General features: G+C 42.9%; 1 non-coding gene across 1 annotated transcript; it reads right to left on the reverse strand.

Annotated features, from left to right (window-relative positions):
* Window positions 1-1093: 1093 nt before the first annotated feature.
* Window positions 1094-1199, reverse strand: LOC148093549 (U6 spliceosomal RNA). Its single transcript, XR_015714338.1, has one exon. It is a non-coding gene; the product is annotated as a U6 spliceosomal RNA (small nuclear RNA).
* Window positions 1200-10213: the final 9014 nt, after the last annotated feature.

A 10213-nucleotide genomic window follows, 5' to 3' on the forward strand; every position in this document is an offset into this window, starting at 1 on the left:
ATCACAAAAGTCTAGAATCTTGTCAACTGAGTGGGGACTTCCTTTCTTGTGTTTTGGGGGACTTGGGACAAAGAGCATTGGAGATCTCCAAAGACCAAATATATAGTCCAAAGGGTAGAGAATTACAGAAGACAAAACCCAGATATAGACCCAAATACATACATGATGTTAATATATGATGGCATTGCATTCATATTAGTGGGAGAAAGACAGATTGCTCCATAAATGGTAACAACTGGGACACCATCTGGAGAGAGAGAAAGACGAATCCTTATTTCACACCTTGCACTAAAACAAATTCCAGATGGACTTGAGATTTAAACATAAAATAATGGAACCATTGAAACACTAAAAAAAGTGGAATTTTTTTTATAGAATCTTGATGAAGAGAAAACATTGACTACCTAAAATTCAGAATCCATATATTAAATAAAGGTATATTTGAAAAAATTAAATAAGCAATTTCTGCCTTTAAAAACCACAAGTTTAAAAAGATACAACACACTGGGGAAAATTATTTGTGTGAACCTAAGGAAATTTTATTTCTTAACAATAAAGAAATCCTATAAATTGATAAGAAAAAGAGCAACAATTCAATGGAAAAATGGACCAAGTGTTCTTCATTTAAAAAGAAAATATGAATGGCTTTTAAACATCATATATAATATGCTGGCCACACTCTTTATAAGATAAATGTAAGTTAAAACTATAAGAACATATTTTTAATTTCTAATTGACCAAAATAAAAATGTTTGATAACAATTGAGGCTGCCGGGAGACAGTCATATTTGGTGGAATAAATATCTCTCATAATTGCTGATGGGGAGATAAATTGATAAACTATGAAGAGCAATTTGGCACAAACTTTTTACAATAGATACATGTAATATTGCAAAATTATTAGCACAATAAAATTAATTACCACATCTATCACTTCACATAATTAAAATTGTGTGTGCATGTACGTGTGTGAGGTGAAAAGATTTAAGATCTATCTACTCTATTAGCTACTTTCAAGTATACAATACAGCGTTATTGTTAACTGCAGTCAGCATGCTGTACATTTGATCCCAAGAACTTGTTCGTCTTTCTTTTTAACTTGAAAAGCTTCAGAATTTGCGTGTCACCTTTGCGCAGGGGCCATGCTAATCTTCTCTGTACTGATCCTACTTTAGTCTGTGTGCTGCCAAAGCAAGCACAGGACTTGTTAATTTATAACTGGAAGCCTGTATCATTTGACCAACATCTCCTCATTCCCTCCCCCCCACACACACATACCCCAGTCCCTGGAAGCCACTATTCTACTCTCTGTTTCTGTAAGTTTGGCCTTTTTTTAATTGCACATATACGTGAGATCTTATAGTATTTGTCTTCCTCCGTCTGACTTATTTCACTTAGCATAAGACTCTTAAGATCCATCCATGTTATCGCAAATGGCAGTATTTCCTTGTTTTTGTGGCTGAATAATATTCCATTTTATATATATATATATATGTGTGTGTGTGTGTGTGTATACATATATATATACATATATACACATATATATGTATATATATATTCCATTATGTAGAATTCCATAAAAATATTCCATTATGTGTGTATATATCTCACATTATTTTTATCCACCCATTCACCAATGGACATTTAGGTTGTTCCCATGTCTGGGCTATTGTGAATATACTGCAATGAACATGAGGGTTCAGATATTTCTTTTTTTAAAATATATCTTTATTGATTTCAGAGAGAGAAAAGGAGAGGGAGAGAGAGATAGAAACATCAGTGATGAGAAAGTCATCGATTGGCTGCCTCCTGCATGTCCGTCTGCTGGGGACCGAGCCCACAACCCTGGCATGTGCCCTGACCAGGAATCGAACCTCGATCACCTGGATCCTTGGTCAACGCTCAACCGCTGACCCACTCCCGGCCAAGCCAGATATTTCTTTACTAGTGATATTATTTCTTTCCACTATCTACCCAGCAGTGGGACTGCTGGATCATGTGGTAGTCCTACTTTTAATTTTTTGAGGACCCTCCATACTGTTTTCCACAGTGACTGTACCAATTTACATTCCCACCGACAGTGGTACACACTTTTAAAATTCTATATGCACAGACTATGTGACCCAGGGATTTCATTGCAAAAAGTTACTCTACAGCCATACTTGGACTTGTGTAAAATGCTGTAAATACAAAGATTATTTTCAGTATTACTTGCAATCGTGAAACAGTGCAGATCACCTTATAAATAAGTGATTGGTGAGATAGATTATGGCACATCCTTAAAATGGAATACTGCTTTCATAGCAATATAAAACAGCCTCCAAGATGTATTGTTAGAGTTGACCAGGAAGAGGAAGGTGGGGTGGGTACAGAATGGTGACTATAGCAAGCTAGCGTTGCTGCAGGGATGGGAGAAGAGGCCAGGTAGAGTGTAAATGCACAGAATATATCTGGGAGGACATACAAGAAACCAACACTAATAGTTCATTCTGGAGAGGGGAGCTGCACTGCTGAGGCTATAGGCCCTTATAGATGTTATACCATGTGCATCTATCACCTATTCCTTTTCTTTTTAATTTAAAAGGTAGTGTGATTGCCATTTCTGGGTCATTTAAACAGGGATGACTATTTTAGCAGACTATTACTGAGAATACTCAAACATCATTAGAATGGTCTAAATAGATTCCCTTATAACTCAGGAATTCTAGGAATTTCCTAAAATACATCAGCGCTAGTTCATTGCATTCAAAATGATGAAAGTATTTCTACTAGATTTGTGGACATATAACATGCTTTTGACCTTCAAGTCCCAAGTCTTTTAGAGTAGGGCAGAAGGGAAGCTCTTTGGGTCACTCCCGTCATGGCCTTCGGAACAGGCAGGACTTCTTTCCACACAGCATTAGATGGCCATCCAACTCCCAGGGGCCATCACACACACAGGAGTGGAGAACAGAATGTAGTTCTTAACACAAATGGAATTTGGAGCTATTTTCAAAGCTAGAACACATTCAGATCATAATGTGAAGGCATTTTTAGCTTCCAAATGGTAACTGACATTTGGGGGTTTACTATTTGCCAAGGCTTTACATGCATTATCTCTTCTAACCCTCACCATGACTATGTGAGCCGGCTCCTGTCATTATTTCCGTTCATGGATGAGGCAAATGAGGCTCAGGGATGTTTGGCCAAGGTCACAATGTGAGACTCAAAAGCCAGGCAATCTGACCCCAGACAGCCTCTCCTCTGTCCACCCCACACTGCTTTTCAACTTTTAAAAAATGTTTTTATTGATTTTTTTTTTTTTGATTTTTTTTTTTTTAGGGAGAGGAAGGGAGATGGGGAGAGAGAAAGGAAGGAAGAGGGAGAGAGAAAAAGAAAAAGTTGATTGGTTGCCTCCCATATGCACCCCAACTGGAGACCAAACCCTCAACCTGGGGGTGTACCCTGATGGGGAATCGAGCCAGCAACCTTTGGGTGCACAGGATGCACCCTACCCTGCTTTTCAAATCACAAAACCTTGCCTCCCATCTGCCACTCATGCTCCACACACATGCATTGTATTTCTTTTACTGTGTTTTCTTCTAAAACAAAGGACGGTGGGGTAGGCAGAATAATGGCCTCCCGAAGATGTCCACATCCTAATTCCCAGAGCCTGTGACTATGTTATGCTACATGGCCAAGAGGAATTAAGGCACCAGATGGAATTAAGATTGCTAAATTACGGGGGTTATCTTGGATTATCAAGGTGGGCCCAATGTAATCACAAGAGTCCTTAATGTAGACAAAGATGCAGAGGAGGAGATCAGCTGATGTGACATGAGAAAGACATCAATGCCCGTTGCCAGATTTGAGGATGGAGGAAAGGGCCACGAGCCAAGGAATGCAGTTGGCCTCTAGAGGGTGGAAAAGCCAAGAAAACAGAGTCTCCCCCAGAGCCTCCAGAAAGAACGCAGCCCTGCTAAGACCTTGATTTTAGCCCACTGGGACCTTTTCAAACTTCTTACCCTCAGAACTGCGCAATAATAAATTCATGTTTTTCTCCAGTGATTAGTTACACCAGCCATAGAAAGCTAAACTGATAATGACAAGTGCTATAGAGAAAAAAGTAAGCAACTCTGAAAAGATCATGGGTGACTCAATAGACATCTCTGTAAATCAGGGAAGAGATTACATGATAGCTACCATCTCCATAAAGAATAGACAAGAAGTTGAGCTTAGGCCCATTAAGAACTTGAGGTTGGAACAAAGGTCTAGATATGCATTGTCTAACAGATCTCTCTGGAATGATGGGAATGTTCTGCATCTGCTGTTCAATGTTGTGCCTACTAGCCACATGTGGCTACTGACCGCTTGAAATGTGGTTGCTCTCTCGTCTTCATCATCACCTGGCACACAGTGGATCCTCGAAACAAGCGTTTGAATAGAACTGAACCCATTTAAGTCTGAATAGCTTTAAGTGCTTAATGTTGAATGTGTGGTTTTAGGCTTAATGTTGAATGTGTGTGCTGAGAATAAGTGTGCTGCTGGGAAAGACAGTTTCTTGTAGCTAAAAAAGGCTGGATCCCACGGGGCTGGGTGATTCAAAGACACCTGGAAATTCTCCTTCTCTTCTTACACCAGCCCCTCTCCAAAAGTTACTTCTCCCACAAGCCCATACTTGTAATATCATTACAGCAATAACAACAAAAACTTTTACTCCACAATCAGCAAAGAAGACTACTGAACACCTACTAAGTGCCAGGCATTTACCAGGGGCTGTGGATGCAGCAAGAGATTAAAGGTTGTCTTACACAGAGAGATTAGCGTTCACTTGGGCTGCTATAGCAAAATACCATAAACTGGGGGTGTAAGCAAGAAACATTTGTTTCTCACAGTTTTGGAAGCTGCAAAGTCCAAGATCAAGGTGCCAGCAGATCCAGTGTCTGGTGAGGGACTCATTCCTTGTTTTCATGAAACCTTCTTCTCGCTTGTCCTCACATGGCGGAAAAGGAGTGGCTAGGTCTCTTCCTCTTCTTATAAGGGCACTGATCCCATGACAGGGGCTACACCCTCATGACCTAATCACCTCCCAAGGGCCCCAGCTCCCATTTAAGGCTTCAATATGTGAGGTTGGAGAAACACAGGCATTCAGGCCCTAGCACAGGTAACCCCTGCCCTTGGCGAATTCACAGTGTCCTGCAGATGACCTCTCACCCCTTCTGTTGCGAGAGCAGGTTGAAAGCATGCCCTAAGTTCCAACTTTGTCACTCCGGGGGAAACAGTGTCTTCGTGGGGAGGCCCCAGGATCTCTCTTTCCAAATCGATGTTTCCATCCAGCACAGCTTCCTCTGAGCCAGTCACTAAGAGGAATGGACTTGTTAAGGCCACAGTTCTTTTGACCAGATCCACAGATCACTGTCAATCTCAGCTCGGTGCTCTGACGTGCGTGGGCCCCTTGCTCTCCCCGCAGAGCCTCTGGAAGTTAATTCAGGGCAGATGGGAACCGGTCAGCCTTCAGTCATTTTCAATCTTGGAAACCTCCAAAAATAGCTAAACTCTAATGCATATTTCAGGTTAGACTTGCTTATTTTTTCTCTCTCCTGAGCAGGAGCTAATTTCCCCAGAGGGGTAAGGAAAGCAAAAGCTTCTGCCAAAAAAAAAGAATAATCGGCTTCAGTTTCTCCCTTGATTGCCTGTTGGGAGCTGCCTCCTGGCTCCCTGTCTCAATGCTCTCAGAGGCCCAGCGAGCAGGGCCTTTCTTCTCCTTGGGCAAAATATTCAAGTGAACCCAAGACCAAAGTCCGGCAGGTGCCTGATTCTGGACACGAACTTTCAGGTCCTTTCAACTTTCAAGGACTGAAGCAGGAGTCAGCAGCTGGATGCCAGTCTTGGGCCTTTCTCAATAGCCAAGCAGGAAAAAAAATCACTGTGGTTTAACCTCCAAAGTGGGAAGGACCCTGGTAGACCTGGTGTCTGCAGAGCTAAGGCCAAGGATGGAGTGTTATTGGGTCAATCTTGGGCACAATGTTTGCAGAAAAATCTATGACTTAGATGTTTTACTATCCCAGAAGCTCAGCTATATTCAACCAGAATGGAGGATGGGAAAAACATAAACAGAAATACTTGAATTCTTCATCCATTGCTGCTAGCACTTTGTGAATCACCTTAGGCTGAAAGAGTTGTAGGTCCAGGCGTCCTTCTGCTAATAGAGACACCTGGGTAAGGATGGCTCTGCCAATCCCCCCAGGTCCTTTCTGCCTGAAGCCTTTTATGGCTCTGCTGGAAACTTCATGCTCCTTGGGTCTGAAAGAGTTGCATGACCCAGAACCTCAAAAATGAGATGCAGAACTAGATGGAGGCAAAGTATTTGGCAGCAAATGTCACCTGGGAGCGTCATAAAGACCTGGGTAGGGGACATTCTCTGTCTTCTCCCAACTGCAGAACACAGAGAAGTTAAAACTCAACATCCAGGATGTTCATAAAGAAGGAGATTCAATGATCTAGACAGCCTGGGAAAATCACAGCCTTTGAGGTCAGCTTAAACCACTACACTGCTTTTCCCTGCAGCATCTCTTGAATTCACAGAGGTGATAAAGTGACCAAAACTCCCAGGACCTGGAGCTGGCTTTCTTTTTCCTAGAAGGCATGACCTTTGAGAAGAAGCATTCCAGGACCTTAAAGACAGGAGCAAAAACCAGAGCATTCTGGCCCTCAGTGAATTTTTTATTTCTGAATTCACACTGTTGAACACACACTGTGGGTCTGAGCTGTGCTGGTTCCATTTGGGAGGCATTCGTATTCCACTTTTGGCAAAATCTTGTACATTAAGAAGGTTTTATATTTTTAGTACTGATTTATATATGAAGAAAATTAGCCTCAGAGAATCCAGATGACCTGTCTAAAGTTACTCAGGTAACGTGCAATGAAGTGAGCATTTGGATCTATATCCAAAGTAGAATGAACTCTTTCCCCTACGCTGCTCTCGAAGAGGTGGAAATCCCAAGGAAAGTCACAGCACCGCTCTTTTTTTTCACATTTTCAGAAGTTTATGTCTAATAGGTACAAAAGAATTTTTCATTACGGTTCAATTTGAATTTCAGACTGTTAGGGATCCCAGCATGCTTATGTATATTAATATATTGTTCCTGTTTCATCTTTTATGAAATGCTTATTTGTGTTTTTTACTCATTATTTTTGTTCTTTTTTTTTTTTTTTTTTTTTTTTGTCCCTTTGATGTGGTTCTTCATTATATATTTTGGATACTTTTTTTTTTTTTAAATATTACAGATGTCCCTTTTCCCCCCCAATGGCCCGTTCCACCCCGTCCCTTCCCCCTCCCCACGTGGCTCAGAGAGCAATTTCTCTACAGTTCTGCTAGTCATTGCCCGGTGGCAAAACAAGGCCCTTGCTTTTCTCTCTCTTGTCTCTTCCCTGCCTGAAAACCCCATTTGCATGAGGTCTTAGGAGATGCCTTTGGCTCATCCTTTCAGAAAACGGTGGAGGAGGGAGAGACTGGGTTTTTCTGGAGCCTGCCCACATCTAGGTCAAAATTTTTTCTGCAATAATAGGCTGTCAGGATGAACGTGGTCTAGTTCTTCTTCCCCTCCAGGACAGGCGATGTCGGCTGCACCGGCCCTGTTTTTTCCAGACAACTGCCACTTGGGGAAGGGATGGCCCAGATGTGTGTGCGGCAGACACTTCTAATCAGTCCTGCCTTTCATCTCACTGATCCTGGCTTCTGCCTCAATCGTCTCTATTTAGTTAAGTTCCAGGCATTCACAACCAACCCAAGGAAATCTACTTCCATCGTTTTTCTATAGCAAGACTGCATCTAACTGAGTTTCCAAACCAATCTTTTGCACCGGAGAATGATAGCAGCGCTGTCCCCATTAATCTGTTGAATGCAGGGCTCATTTCAGAAAGGTCACTTCCTATTCTAGGCTCTTGGTGTGGAGGACAGTGTCAAACCGTTTAACCTGACCGTCATTAATTAAATCTGAGCCAGATTGGCCTCAGTGTGAATCTACAACAAGGCCATTCCATGTGGCTTCACTTAAATGTTTGAACCTTTTTTGAAATTTTGAGAATTTCAAAACATCTCTGGAAATATAAGATGATTTCCAAGGGTACTTCATAATCCAGGGTAGCAATGATGGGTTAAACTCGAAGTCTGAGTGAGAATGACTCTCCCCACCATGCAGGTCTGCACTGAGCATCGGTAAGTTACGTGATGCAGCAAAGTCCACACGAGCCCCAAACTCAAGGGCAGGAGCGGCTGCATTATTTATAGTCCGTGCTCAGCATTCCTCACGGGCGGATGCACGGTTCATGGTGACCTGCGTGGGGGCTTCCTGCCTCCTCTCCCAACTGCAGTGAGTTAAGGAAACAAAACTCCAATGATCAGGACTTGTCACTGCTGCTTAGATGAAATCAAGAAGACGGAGTTCCTGGAGGTGGAGATCACAGACTCAAAAGACGTTGTGATGAGACTCAGCTTCATCAAAACCCACTAGATGTGGAGGGGGCCGTGACAAAAACAGCAAAAAAAAGAAAGCAGCTCCTCTCCCATGTGTGTTCTGCTCAGTAAATGTTGGGCTGATTTTTCTCTTCCTTGCCCCTGGGGAGCTCTGATCAAACTGTCATTTGCATATTGCCTAGGTTTAGCCACATATGTTCAAATTAAAGATAAACTCTCTGCAAGGGGAAACCACCCCTTTCATAAGTAGAAGCCTCCTTGAAATGTAAATGTTGTTTCAGTCCTAACTTGAGGATTCTTCTGACTCCTGTGGGAATTTAGCCTGTTCCTCCATGTGGCATATGCACCAACACTGTCCACTTCTGCGCCCCGGGTAGACATCACTAATCAACCGTGACTCTCATTCTGGGGTGGGAAGCAGCCTCAGAATTGCCCTCCGCACAGGGCTCTAAGAAGCTGCTGTCAGTGAGACTTGGCATCTAAGATCAAAGCTGCTGCCATCCTGCCATCTAGAAATTATTTATGTGGATGCCAGGTGCTCAACTTTGACTGGTATGGATGACATATAATCCTTCTTCCTGCTTCCATGCTCATCTGTCATAGTCCTTGGCTGGGCCTCAGTACCAAGCACCATGCAAGATTGTCAATAGAAGGACCCAGATAATTCCTGCTTTGCCTCAGCTTATCCTTGAATCTATCCAGCCCCATCCTGTTCTATTGGCAAGATCTCCCCTGTCTCTAGATTTGACCCTCTCCCATTTTCCTCTGGTCCCTTTGAGCCAGACACTTGCAAATCAAACCCCGGTTGACTTGTCCTAACCCCCTTGGAAAAAAACAATTTTTGACAAAGTTGGCCCATTCTAAAAATATAGTAATGACCATTGAACTTCTAATTTTTGCAAAGCATCTTCACATCCATGATCTCAGATGATAATCCAAATAATTGGGGGAGGCGAGTATTTAAAGGCAAGTTTTGACATCAAGCAGGAATAGGTCCAAACCTTGGCTCTACTACTTACCAGCTGGGGGACCTTTAGCACATCACTTTGCCTGTCTGAACTTCATCTTCCTCATCTGGGGAGTATAGCAGTAGCTACTTCACAGGGTTGTAAAGATTTGCCTTGCACACGGGACAGGCATGCTCCTAAGACCAGGGGGAAACCCTCAGGCAGAGTTGCAGGCTCTTTGCAGACTGAAGCTGTTGGCAGGAACAGTGAGTGCTAGAATGGAGATGAGAAGGGAGCAAAGCTTTTGCCACAGATGCAGCGAGTAGAGGCGGGGAGTCAGGTGGCCAACGCAACCTCATACAAATACTGAACGGCAGTGCAGAAGGAAAGAAGAGGTATTGCACCAGGTTCAAACTGTGGCAACACCACTTGCTTGGGTGTAAAATGATAATATCAATACCTACCTGGCCATGTTTTATGTGGAGAACATTGTATAATGTAGGTAAACCACCTCACACAAAGCTCAAGAAATGTTGATGGCAATAATGCTGCTCAGTGACCTTTCTCTTCTGTTCTGACCCCAGCATCCTTCCACTGGGACAGGCAGCCTCCCTGCCAAGCAGTAGAGCTTGTTTTCTCCATCCATCCATCCATCCATCCATCCATCCATCCATCCATCCATCCATCCATCCACCCATCCATCCATCCATCCACCCATCCATCCATCCATCCATCCATCCATCCACCCATCCATCCATCCAGTAGCTACTGAATATCCCCTATTACCAGGCCCCATGTGGGAGATGGAGAC

The sequence above is a fragment of the Miniopterus natalensis genome, chromosome 3 (genome assembly GCF_054644295.1).
Source record: "Miniopterus natalensis isolate mMinNat1 chromosome 3, mMinNat1.hap1, whole genome shotgun sequence".
Classification (NCBI taxonomy): Eukaryota; Metazoa; Chordata; class Mammalia; order Chiroptera; family Miniopteridae; genus Miniopterus; species Miniopterus natalensis.